Source organism: Molossus molossus, unplaced genomic scaffold, assembly GCF_014108415.1.
Source record: "Molossus molossus isolate mMolMol1 unplaced genomic scaffold, mMolMol1.p scaffold_m16_p_6, whole genome shotgun sequence".
In the NCBI taxonomy this organism is placed as follows: Eukaryota; Metazoa; Chordata; class Mammalia; order Chiroptera; family Molossidae; genus Molossus; species Molossus molossus.
Genome location: NW_023425399.1, coordinates 73625713 through 73638047, shown reverse-complemented (window position 1 = coordinate 73638047; position 12335 = coordinate 73625713).

Genomic DNA, 12335 nt, shown 5'->3' with positions numbered 1-12335 from the left:
TTGAGAATTGACAAGAGTTTTGAGACATGACTCCCATTGCCACACTGCAGAACCAGGTCAACCAAAACAGCCTCTTCTAAGTTCAGGAAACCACTAAATCCCAGAGTGTACTAACGTGGTGTGAGGATCAGGAAGAAGAATGCCATGATAAGCAAGCCACTCTACAGCTGGCTCTCTACAACATTTTGCCATGTCTGCTACAATTCACACCAAGTTAGATGCTTTGTACCATTCCTCTTGCCACTAATGAATCTTGTGTCTGAACACCAGGATCTCTGTCACCACTGCTCCAGAAGAATTACTTTAATGATAATACTTGCCAGTATTAGTACAGCCTCCATCTCACATCTGCCTTCTTTACTTATGCTAAATTATATTCAGAACTCTAGCTGTAAGGAAGTCTGGGAAATATAGCTTGATTAAAGTGAGAGATATGCAACTCCTCCTTTCACTTTAACACATAGAGGCCATTATAGGGTTACTAATTGGCCCAATTTCAGTAGTATTGTGCTTTAGGGAATGGGGAGGATGGAGGACAGGGAGAGAGGTGGAGAAACAGCTAGTTGGTGGAACAGTGAGGACACAAGCATTTATCAATTAAGTTTGTCATTTTATATGGGCATGGTTCGTGGCACCTCAAACTCATTACAATAGTAACATGGTGACCAGTAACTGGTCACAAATCACCATAGCAATAATAATGAAAAGTTTGAAATATTGCAAGAATTTCCAAAATGTGACACAGACCTGAAGTGAGCAAATGGTGCCAATAGACTTACTCAAAACAGGGTTACCACAAATTTTCAGTTTCTACAGAACACAATGTCTATGAAGTACAATAAAGCGAAGCACAATACAATGAGGTATGCCTGTACTAGCACCTATTAAGGAAAAATAATTTAAAACAATGTCTCTGCCCTGGCTGGTTTGGCTCAACAGGTAGAGCATCGACCCAAGGACCAAAGAATTGGGGGTTTGATTCTGGTCAAGGGCATGTACCTCAGTTGCAATTAGTCCCTGGCCCTGGTCAAGGTCCTGCAGGAGGCAACCAGTTGATGTGTCCCTCTCACATTGATGTTTCTTTCTCCCTCTCTCTTCCTCCCACTCTATATGAAGATAAGTAGAAAAATACCCTCAGGTGAGGATTAAAATAAAAATTAGTTAACTATGAATTGCATAATATTTTGTCTACTACACTTCCTTTTTTATTCTTTATGGTATCAGTTAATGAATAAAAATTACTAATTTTAGTGAAGTAGAATTTATTGAATTTTTACTTTACAGTTAGTGCTTTTGTGTTCTGTTTAAGAAATCTGCCTGTTGCCCTGGCCAGTTTGGCTCAGCGGTTGAGCGTCAGCCTGCGAACCAGAGAGTCCCGGGTTCGGTTCCTGCTAGGGGCACATACCACAGAAAAAAAGAGAAGAAATCTGCCTGTTCCACAGGGTCACGAAGATGATTCTGTGTTAGTTTCTGCAAGTGTTATTGTTTAAACTTTCACATTTAGTTCTACAATCCATATGGAATTCATTTGTGTGTACAGTATGTGTGAGGTAGGGGTTAAGGGTTTTGGGTTTTTTTAAATCCTCGCTTTTCCATTGATTTTCAGATACAGTGGGAGGAAGGGAGAGAAACACCAATGTGAGAGAGAGACACCAATTGGTTGCCTCACGCACAACCCAAACCAGGGCCAGGGATTGAACCTCAACTGAGGCATGTGCCCTTGACTGGAGTTGAACCTACGACCCTCTGATCCTCGGGCCGACACTCTAACTGCTGAACCAAACTGGCCACGGCGGGTTATGGTTTTTTGAGTTTTTTCTCCATGTAGACATCCAACTGATCCTTTATTATCTATCAAAAAGACAATCTTCTTGGATCATAAATCAGATGACCAATCTAATTCTCTATCCTTGCCAATATTACACTGTTTTAATTACTGTAGCTTTATAGTAAGATTATATAATCTACAGTGTAAATTCAATTTTTACTTCTTCCAGATTAACTTGGCTATTTTTGTCCTTTGACATTCCTATATACATTTTCAAAATGTTATTTTTCATCCCCAAAAAAGAAAGAAAAAAAACTGCTGGGGTTTTCATTGAGATTGCATTCAATCTGTATGTAGATTAACCTGGGGAGAATTAACATCTTTACAATTTTGTTTTCCAGTTTATGATTATGGTAAGCCACTGAATAGAAATAAAACTGACATATTTGCAAATGTCATAATTGTGTGTATAGAAGTCAAAAATCATAAAGTGCTAGAATGAAGTGAATTTGCAAAGGCCACTGGATACAAAGTCAATATACAGAAATAATTTTTTTCTGTTTACTCGCAACAACTGGAAAGTGAAATTTTTTAATGACAGCATTTATAATAAAATCCACTGAAAGATATGTGAAACATCCACTAAGAAAATTATGAAACATTTAGAAAAATTAAAGACCCAAGTACGTGTAAATACTTTTTTTAAGTAGAGCATTTTCACATAAAATTACTAAAATAAATGGTTGTATTCTGAGGACCTAAAGAGATTTTAGCCTTTTTTTTTTTTATCCTCACCTGAGAACATTTTTGCATTTATCTTCAGATAGAGCTGGAGGGAGAGAGGGAGAAAGAGAGAGAGAGAAACATTGATGTGAGAGAGACACATCAAGTGCTTGCCACCCACACAACCCCAACCGGGGCCAAGGACAAACTGCAACCAAAGTACATGCCATTAGTGGGAACTGAACCCAGGACTCTCTGGTCCTCGGGCTGATGCTCTAACCACTGAGTAAACCCAGCCAGGACTATTTATGCTTTCTTTAGTTGCTTCTTGTATGTGCCTTGACTGGGAATTGAACCCACAACCTTAGTCTATTTAGATAAAGCTCTAGCCAACCAAGCTACCTGGCCAGGGCCCTAACTCTCATGCTCTATGCTCATTGCAATAAATTGAAGAATCGCGAAAGTACATATGGTAAAAAAGACTGCACTACTGAAACCCCACCCACACCCTACCAATTCCTTAGTAACCAATAGTAACAGTTTGCTAATGGATTATTTCCAAAGTACATATAACTTGGATTTTTGTGAGGATAGGGAAAGACTAATGTTAATTCCACTTCACACTTACAAAGCCTGAAGTACACAGATAAAATATCTCCTCTGTTTTGTCAAAAGTTAATTGTTATACGAGAATTCAAATATGACATTTTTCCTGAACTATCATTTCCCGTAAAGCATTTTGAGATATAGAGATACAGAGGGAAAAGTGAAAACGTTTAGAAATGGATCATAATTCAAAATTTGTTCTTGTTTTTTTATCCTCACCCGGGGACATTTTTTTTTCTTTCCATTTTTTGTTCAGATGGGGGGAGAGAGAGAGAGAGAGAGAGAGGGAGAGAGAGATCAACCTGAAAGGGACACGTCGAGTGGCTGCCACCCACATGACCCAACCAGGACCAGGGATAAACTGCAACCAAGGTACGTGCCCTTAGTGGGAACCGAACCTGGGTCTCTGGACTGCAGGCTGACGCTCTTACCGCTGAGCCAAACTGGCCAGAGCCAAAATTCTTGAATAAAGTAATAATTTAATCCTATACATATGGTTCCTTGTAGGTTTTTTTTTTTCTTCTTTTTATCTCGTCCAAGAATATGTTTATTGATTTAGAGAGAGGGAAGGGGAGAGAGAAAGAAAGCATCAGTGTGAGACAGAAACATCGCTAGGTGCCTCCCATATGCGCCCCGACCAGGGATGCAACCTAGGTATGTGCCTTGATCAGGAATCAAACCTGCAACTTTTTGGTTTATGGAATGATGCTTCAACCAACTGAACCACCCAGCCAGGTCCCATGTAGGTTTTCAGAAGTTACTATATAGGATGATTTTGCCATTAAATTGCATACAATGCTTTACTTGCCTGCATCACTATCAGTGTGGAATCTTAACATTTACTTAGACTAAGAAATTCTAGCCCTGGCCGGTTTGGCTCATCGGTTAGAACATTGGCCTGCGGTCCAGAGAAACCCAGGTTTGGTTCCCGCTAGGGGCATGTGCCTCAGTTGCAGTTTGCCCCCAGCCCTGGTTGGTCGTGCAGGTGGCAGCCACTCGATGTGTCCCTTTCACATTGATGTTTCTCTCTCTCCCTCTTCTTTCTACCTGAACAAAAATAGAAAAATGTCCTTAGGTGAGGATTGGAAAAAAAAAAGAAATTCTACAACTTAATGACAGCAAAAATGTAGTATTAGTCCAGCTGAGTAAAAGGAACTATTCTGGATCTTCTCCTTCAGCTAAATGGATGCTTCTTAGATCTGCTCCTCATTACACCTGGTCAAGATGTCATTGATTCTATGTGATGTAAGTCCTGTTATACTTGTAACATATTTGTTAACTCTACTCAAACCCAGTACTCATTCAAAACATGTCAGTTAACCACAAGAAGGAATGTCTGAGATTAAGGATAAATGAGGTCAAATATATAATTAACAAAAGAAAAAAAAACCTCAAAAATATTTTTCCTACTGAAATAATTATTACCATGAGATACCTCAAGGTCTTGATACTATCAAAGAATGTTTCAAAGACAAAACATGACTGATTTGTACACCAATAATGTACACACAGAAAGAGAAACTAAAAAAAATCCCATTTACCATTGCAACAAAAAAAATTTAAGACAACTAGGAATAAACTTAACCATGGGGGTAAAAGACATGTTATCATAAAAATAAGGACATTGAAAAAAGAACTAGAGCAAGATATAAAGTGGAAGCATATACCTTGTTCATGGATTGGAAGAATTAACATCATTAAAATGTCCATACTACCTAAAGCAATCTATAGATTCAGTGCAATCCCCTTTTAAATACCAACAGTGTATTTCACAGATCTTGAACAAATACTCCCAATAGTTGATTTGGAACCAAAAAAGATCCCAAATAACCACAGCAATCTTGAAAAAGAACAAAGTTGGAGGAATCAGAACTCCAGATATCAGGTTATACTACAAAGCCATTATAATAATGGTATTGGCACAAGAACAGGCATATAAATCAATGGAACAGAACAGAGAACCCAGGAATCGACCCAAGACATTATTCTCAATTTATATTTGACAAAAGTGGCAAGAGCATACAATGGAGTAAAGACAGTCTCTTCAGTAAATGGTGTTAGGGAAATTGTACAGCTACTTGCACACACACAAAAAAAAATGAAACTAGACTACCAATTTACACCATACATAAGAATAAACTCAAAATTGATAAAGGACTTAAATGTAAATCAAGAAACCATAAAGATCCTAGAAGAAAATGTAGGCAGCAAAATTTCAGACATCACACGTAGCAGAATTTTCACCAATACATTGCCTAGGGCAAGAGAAACAAAGGAAAAAAAAAAAAAGTAAATGGGACTACATCAAAGTAAAAAGCTTCTACATGGCAAAAGAAACCAGCATTAACATGAAAAGGAAACCCAGTCTGGGAGAACATAACTGCCAAAGATACATCAGATAAGGGATTAATATCCAAAATAGAGTACTCATACAGCTCAACAAAGGGAAGACAGACAGTCCAATTAAAAAATGGGTAGAGGACCTGAATAGACATGTCTTCAAATATGGCCAAGAGACATAGGGAAAAATGCTCATCACTAATCATCAGAGAAATGCAAATTAAAACGACTATGAGGTATCACCTCACACCTGCCAGAATGGCTGCCATCAACAAATCCTCAAATAACAAGTGTTGGTGAGGATATGGAGAAAAGGGGACTCTAGTACACTGCTGGTGGGAATGCAAAATGGTGTGGCCACTGTGGAAAACACTATGGTGTTTCCTCAAAAAATTAAAAATTGAACTGCCATTTGACCCAGTGATTCCACTTTTAGGAATATATCCTAAGAAGCCTGAAACACCAATCAGAAAGAATATATACTCCCCTATATGTTCATAGCAGTACTATTAAAAGAGCTAAGATCTGGCCCTGGACGGTGTGGCACAATGGTTAGAGCGTCAGCCTGAGGACCAAAGAGTCTTGGGTTCAATTCTGGTCAAGGGCATGTACCTCGGTTGCAGTTCGTCCCCAGCCCTGGTCGGGGTCACCAGCTGATGTGTCTGTCTCACGTTGATGTTTCTCTCTCTCTCTCCCTCCCTCCCTCCCACTCTATCTGAAGATAAATGGAAAAATCCTCCAGTGAGGAGTAAAAAAAAAAAAAAAAGAATAAAACAGCTAAGATCTGGAAACAGCCCAAGTGTCCATCAATAGATGAGTGGATAAAAAAGTTGTAGTACACCAACGATGTAGCTCAGTGGTTGAGCATCGACCCATGCACCAAGAGGTCACTAGTTTGATTCCCAATCAGGACACATGCCCAGGTTGTGGGCCCAATCCTCAATGGGGAGCATGCAGAAGGCGGCCAATCAGTGTTGTCGCTCATCGATGTTTCTATCTCTCTCTCTCTTTCACTGTCTCTCTCTCTAAAATCAATAAAGGAAAAAAAAATTTTTTTTAAGCTGTAGTATATATACACAATGGAATACTATGCAGCTGTAAGGAAGAAAGATCTCTTACCCTTTGAGACAACATGGAGGGACCTGGAGAGTATTATGCTAAACAAAATAAGCCAATCAGAGAAAGACAAATATCACATGTTCTCATTTATTTGTGGAATATAATTAACAAAATAAGTTGATGAACAACATAGATCCAGAGACATGGAAGTAGGGAACCGACTGACAAACCTCAAAGGGAAGGGGGATGGGGGGGCAGAGAGAAAGCAAAGAACTTATATGCATATATGTATAACCAGTGGGCACAGACAACTGTATGGTGAAGGTGGGGAGGTGGTCAGGAGCAGGGTGGAGGGTGTCAATGGGGGAAAAAAAGAGGAACATCTGTAAAAAATTTCATAACACATTACTTTGCAGTATCTTATTTAATTCTTATTAATAACTATGAAGTAGGTATTACCATCCTTAATGTATAGATGAGGAAACAATTTAAATATTTTATCCTCTATTCTAGGGCACACAGATAAAAATCTCAATTTTTCATCTGGAATGTGGAACTTAACCCAGCTTTGAAGAAAATTAGTCATGAATTTACATCTTGATTCTTTCCTTCCTAGACTTTGGTAGATTTCACATATTATCTAAGGGGGAAACTTGGATTTCACTGTCACAGTATGGAAAAATACCTATTGGTTTTCTAAACTTTACTTTTTTTTTTTATTCTCAAGGATGTTTTTCAGATAGAATGGGAGGAAAGGAAGGAGAGAGAGACAGAGAGAAACATCAATGTGAGAGAGACACGCTAAATGGTTGCCTCCTGCACAACTCCAACCAGGGCCAGGGATCGAACTTGAAACCTATGTACAATGTGCCCTTGACCGGGAATCAAACCTGCAACTCTTCAGTCCATGAGCTGAAGTTCTGACCTCTGAGCCCAACAGGCCAGGGCTGGTTTTCTAAGCTTTATGGTAGGCCAAGATAGAAATATAAAAGAACATTCTATCAAATGCAAAAGAACACATACAGTAATGGGTGTCATTTTTTTACTGGACTGAAAGCCTGTACGTGATAGAATACACTTCATGAAGAAACAATTAAGTAAATTATGAACCTCATGAATCCTAGAGATTATTTCTCCTTTGTGATACGTCATTTAATAGGAAATTTATTTGCTAAAATTCATCTCTAGACATTGTTCAGTTGAATACATATTGTACATTTTCATTATTTCATAGTACTAAGAAACAAATATTTGCTTTTTTATATTATATTTATTACATTCTATGTCAACTACAGCTAATTTATATACTGCTATTTCTTTAATAAGAATTCTTAGATCTGTCCTGTTGTAACACATTCTAATTACCTATGTAATTATACTGCATTAAACACTGCTATCTAAAGGCTCACTTATTTTCTTCTTCTTTTTTTAAAATCTTTATTATTGAATGTAAAATGTATTACAGATGTTCCACATTTTTCCCCCATTGACCCCCTCCTCCCCACTCCCCCCCCCCTCCTGCCTTTTCCCACACTATTGTCTGTGTCCATTGGTTATGCATAAGTCCTTTGGTTTATTTCTTCCCATCCCACCCCCAACCCCTTTCCCTTTGAGGTTTGTCAATCTAGCAATTAATTTGTTGTTTTGTTTGTTTGTTTGTTTTATCCTCACCCGAGGACATTTTTTGTTCAGGTAGAGTGGGAGGGAGAGAGAGGAAGAGAGAGAGAGAGAGAGAGAAACACGATGTGAAAGGGACACATCGAGTGGCTGCCACCCGTACGACCGACCAGGGCCGGGGACAAACTGCAACCAAGGTACATGCCCTTAGCGGGAACCGAACCTGGGTCTCTCGGGACTGCAGGCTGATGCTCTAAGCTGAGCCAAACCGGCCAGGGCGAATTTGTACTTCTTAATCTCTTCACCTTTTTCAACCATTCCCCCAAACCCCCTCCCATCTGGCAACCAACAAAATGTTCTCTGTATCTATGAGAATGTTTCTGTTCTGCCTGTTCATTTTGTCTGCAGATTCCATTGTTGATAGATATGTATTCATTGCCATTTTGTTTGTTCATATATTTTATCTTTTTCTTCAAAAAGACCCTTCATCATTTCATATAATAACGGTTTGGTGGTGATGAACTCCTTTAACTTTTTCTTGTCTGGGAAAGTCTTTATATGGCCATCGATTCTAAATGACATCTTTGCAGGATAGAGTAATCTTGGTTGTAGGTTCTTTCTTTTCATCACTCTGAATATTTCTTGCCACTTCCTTCTGGCCTGCAAAGTTTCTTTTGAGAAATCAGCTGACAGCCTTATAGGAACTCCCTTGTAGGTAACTATCTGCCTTTCTCTTGCTGCTTTTAAGATTCTCTCTTTGTCTTGAACCTTTTGCATTTTGATGATGATGTGTCTTGGTGTGGGCCTCTTGGGGTTCATCTTGTTGGGGACTCTCTGTGCTTCCTGGACTTGTATGTCTGTTTCCTTCACCAAATTAGGAAAGTTTTCTGCCATTGTTGTTTCAAACAGGTTTTCGATTTCTTGTTCTTGCTCTTCTCCTTCTGGCACCCCCAAGATGCGAATGTTGGCACGCTTGAAGTTGTCCCAGAGGCTCCTTACACTATCCTCATTTTTTTGGATTCTTTTTTCTTTTTGCTGTTCTGATTGGGCGTTTTTTGCTTCCTTGTATTCCAAATCGATGGTTTGCTTCTTGGATTTACATACTCTACTATTGAAGCTGTATAAATTATTCTTTATATCAGTAGTGCCTCCTTCAATTCTGACTGTGCATCCATAATTTCTGACTGGTCCTTTTTTATGTTCTTGAGGCCCTCACTAAGTTCATTGAGCATCCTTATAAGCAGTATTTTGAACTCAACATCTGTTAGGTTGCTTATCTCCATTTCGCTTAGTTCTTTTCTTGGGGTTTTGTTCTTTCATTTGGGACCTGTTTCTTTGTCTCCTCATTTTGGCTGCCCCCCTGTGTTTGTTTCTGTGTATTACTTAATGAGAGGTATGGGGCTAGCTAAGACCAGATGCTGCTTGTTTGAAAGAATTTAGGAAAAACCTGAAGCAGGATCCAAGACAGGCCAATCCTATGGTTAAGCAAGTGGCAACAGCTTGGGTGGGCCTGAAAGTTGGGTGGGGTGGGGCGGGGCCTCAGGGGAGTCACCAGGACGGGGCTACCAGTGTGAGCCAGGTTGCTGGAGTCCCAGATATGGCGGCTATGTGCCGCCCCAGGGAAGGGCTCACCAAAGGAACAAAGGCCTCTGACAGCACGTTTGTCCCGGAGAAAGTTCCTCCTCCAGCCCTCGCTTCAGTGCCAAACAGCTCAGTTTTCCCTGTATGTCTCTGGTGCCCCTCGAGCTGCCTCCCCTCCAAGCTTAGAGGGAGTGAGTCCAATAAGTTGGTGTGCGGGCCCTTTAAGGAGCTGCCCGGGGCTCCAGCCGCTTCAGCTTCCCTGAGCCTCAGTTCCCGCTGGTTTTTCCAGACTGAAGTTATGGGGACTTCTCTTCCTGGCACTGGAACCCTGAGTGGGGCACCTGGTGTGGGACAGGGATTCCTCAGTCCTAGGAAGGACCTTCCCAGCCGAGGTGTCCTCCTGATTTTTATCCGCCACACGTGGGTGTGGGACCAGCCCGTCTAGCCACGGGCTCTCGCACGTCCGCTTCTCCGCCCCTCCGCCCCTCCGCCCCTCCTACCAGTCTGGATGTGGCTGCTGCTTTAATTCCGTAGTTGTAGGACTTCCATTCAGCTTGATTTCAGGTGGTTTTGAATGATGGTTGTTCTGTAGTTTAGTTGTAACTTTGATGTGGTTGTGGGAGGAGGCGATACCGTGTTTACCTACACCGCCATCTTGACCGGAAGTCTCTCATTTATTTTATTCTTTATGATCATAGTATTGATATTTAATTCTGCAGAAAATGAAAATAGAAAATGTATTTTTTACTAACCACAGAATTATCAAATGTTATTTTGATGTTTGCTACAAAGTGCTCTTTTAAAAATAATAAAACATTAAAAATGTAATCAAAGCTCTCTTTGTAACTCCTTATCGTTCCTATTCTCTTCCCTTTCCTTCCAAAAGCAGTAACTGCATTAATTGCATATGTATTATTCATTCATACTCTAGCTCTTTACTGAATATGCATGTATTTATATATTCATATAAAGTTGTATGTAGTTTTTACATTTATATAAATGGCTTTATACTTTCTACAGGTAATATTCTGTGTCTTTTTTTTTCATTCACCTTTGCTATTTATGGTATTTGTAATCTAAGTATTTGCTTCATTACAAGAAATAATAGCAGTAGAACTTTCTATAATAATAGTTGTCTCCCAAATATAAATATTTTGTTCATGTAAAGCTTAGAAACCCCTTGTATTAGTTATAAGATGATTTCACTATTTTTTATTTTCTAAGCAGAATATATTTATGCAAAACTAACACTGTCAAACATAAACTATACATTAAAATATTTTGTATTTTAGTGGCATATCCATTCCAACCAGGCTTTCAAGAATATGCATTTGAACCCTAGCTGGTTTGGCTCAGCGGTTGGAGTGTCGGCCTGCGGTCCAGAGAGACCCGGATTTGGTTCCCGCTGGGGGCATGTACCTTGTTTGCAGTTTGTCCCCGGCCCTGGTTGGGTCGTGTGGGTGGCAGCCACTCGATGTGTCCCTTTCACGTTGATGTTTTTCTCTCTCTCTCCCTCCCGCTCTATCTTAACCAAAAATGAAAAAAAATGTCCTCGGGTGAGGATAAAAAAATATATATATATGCATTTTATATCATAGAAAAATTGGAAAACCTTCATAATTATATACTTATTGAACTGTATTTCTCATTAGCTCACCTGTTTCATGAGTCTATTAAATTAACCCACACCTGCACCACAAATGCTCAAAAACTTAAAACAGTATGTTATCATATCAACAATAATTATCCCGATCAGCCCAGCCGGTGTGGCTCAGTGGTTGAGCATCGACCCATGCACCAAGAGGTCGCTGGTTCAATTCCCAGTCAGGGTACATGCCCAGTCTGTGAGCCAAATCCCCAGTGAGGGGCATGCAGGAGGCGGCCAATTGATGTTCTCTTTCACGTTCTCTCTCATCGATGTTTCTATCTCTCCCTCTCACTGCCTCTCTCTCTAAAAATCAATAAAAGGGAAAAAAAAGTTTTTTAAAGAAATTTTAGCATAAACACGATGAAGTTTTCTATGGACTCTAAGAAATCTGAATGTGAGGATCAAAAGGAAATTGGGAATGAAAATATATGTGATTAAAAGAGCTATTTTACACCCTGGCCAGTGGGCTCAGTGGTTAGAGCATTGGCCTGTAGACCAGAGAGTCCTGGGTTTGGTTTCCACTAAGGGCATGTACCTCAGTTGCAGTTTGTCCCTGGCCCCGGCTGGGGTTGTGTGGGTGGCAACCACTTGCTGTGTCTCTCTCATACTGATGTTTCTCTCTCTCTCTCTTTCTCCCTCCTGCTTTATCTGAAGATAAATGCAAAAATGTTCTCAGGTGAGTAAATAAATAAATAGTCTGTTTTTCTTTGGGAAGTATCTACATATTTTCCTCCTGTTTTTCTCCCAAGGACACTGCCCACCACCAATCTTTGTTAAAATGTGTGTAGTTTTCCAGGAGGAGAGAAATTTCTAGTTTTGTTGCTACGGTTCCTAGGTGAGTTGCTAGTAAGAAAACAAGAGCACCACTGTTACTTTTGAGAACATCCTGTCACACAAATAAATCATTTGAGAGCAGATTTTAAACCAGTATTTCTTTACTGCCACCCCATTTTCCACTTTAATTTTCTGCTTCAGTGTTCCAAAATCTAGCTC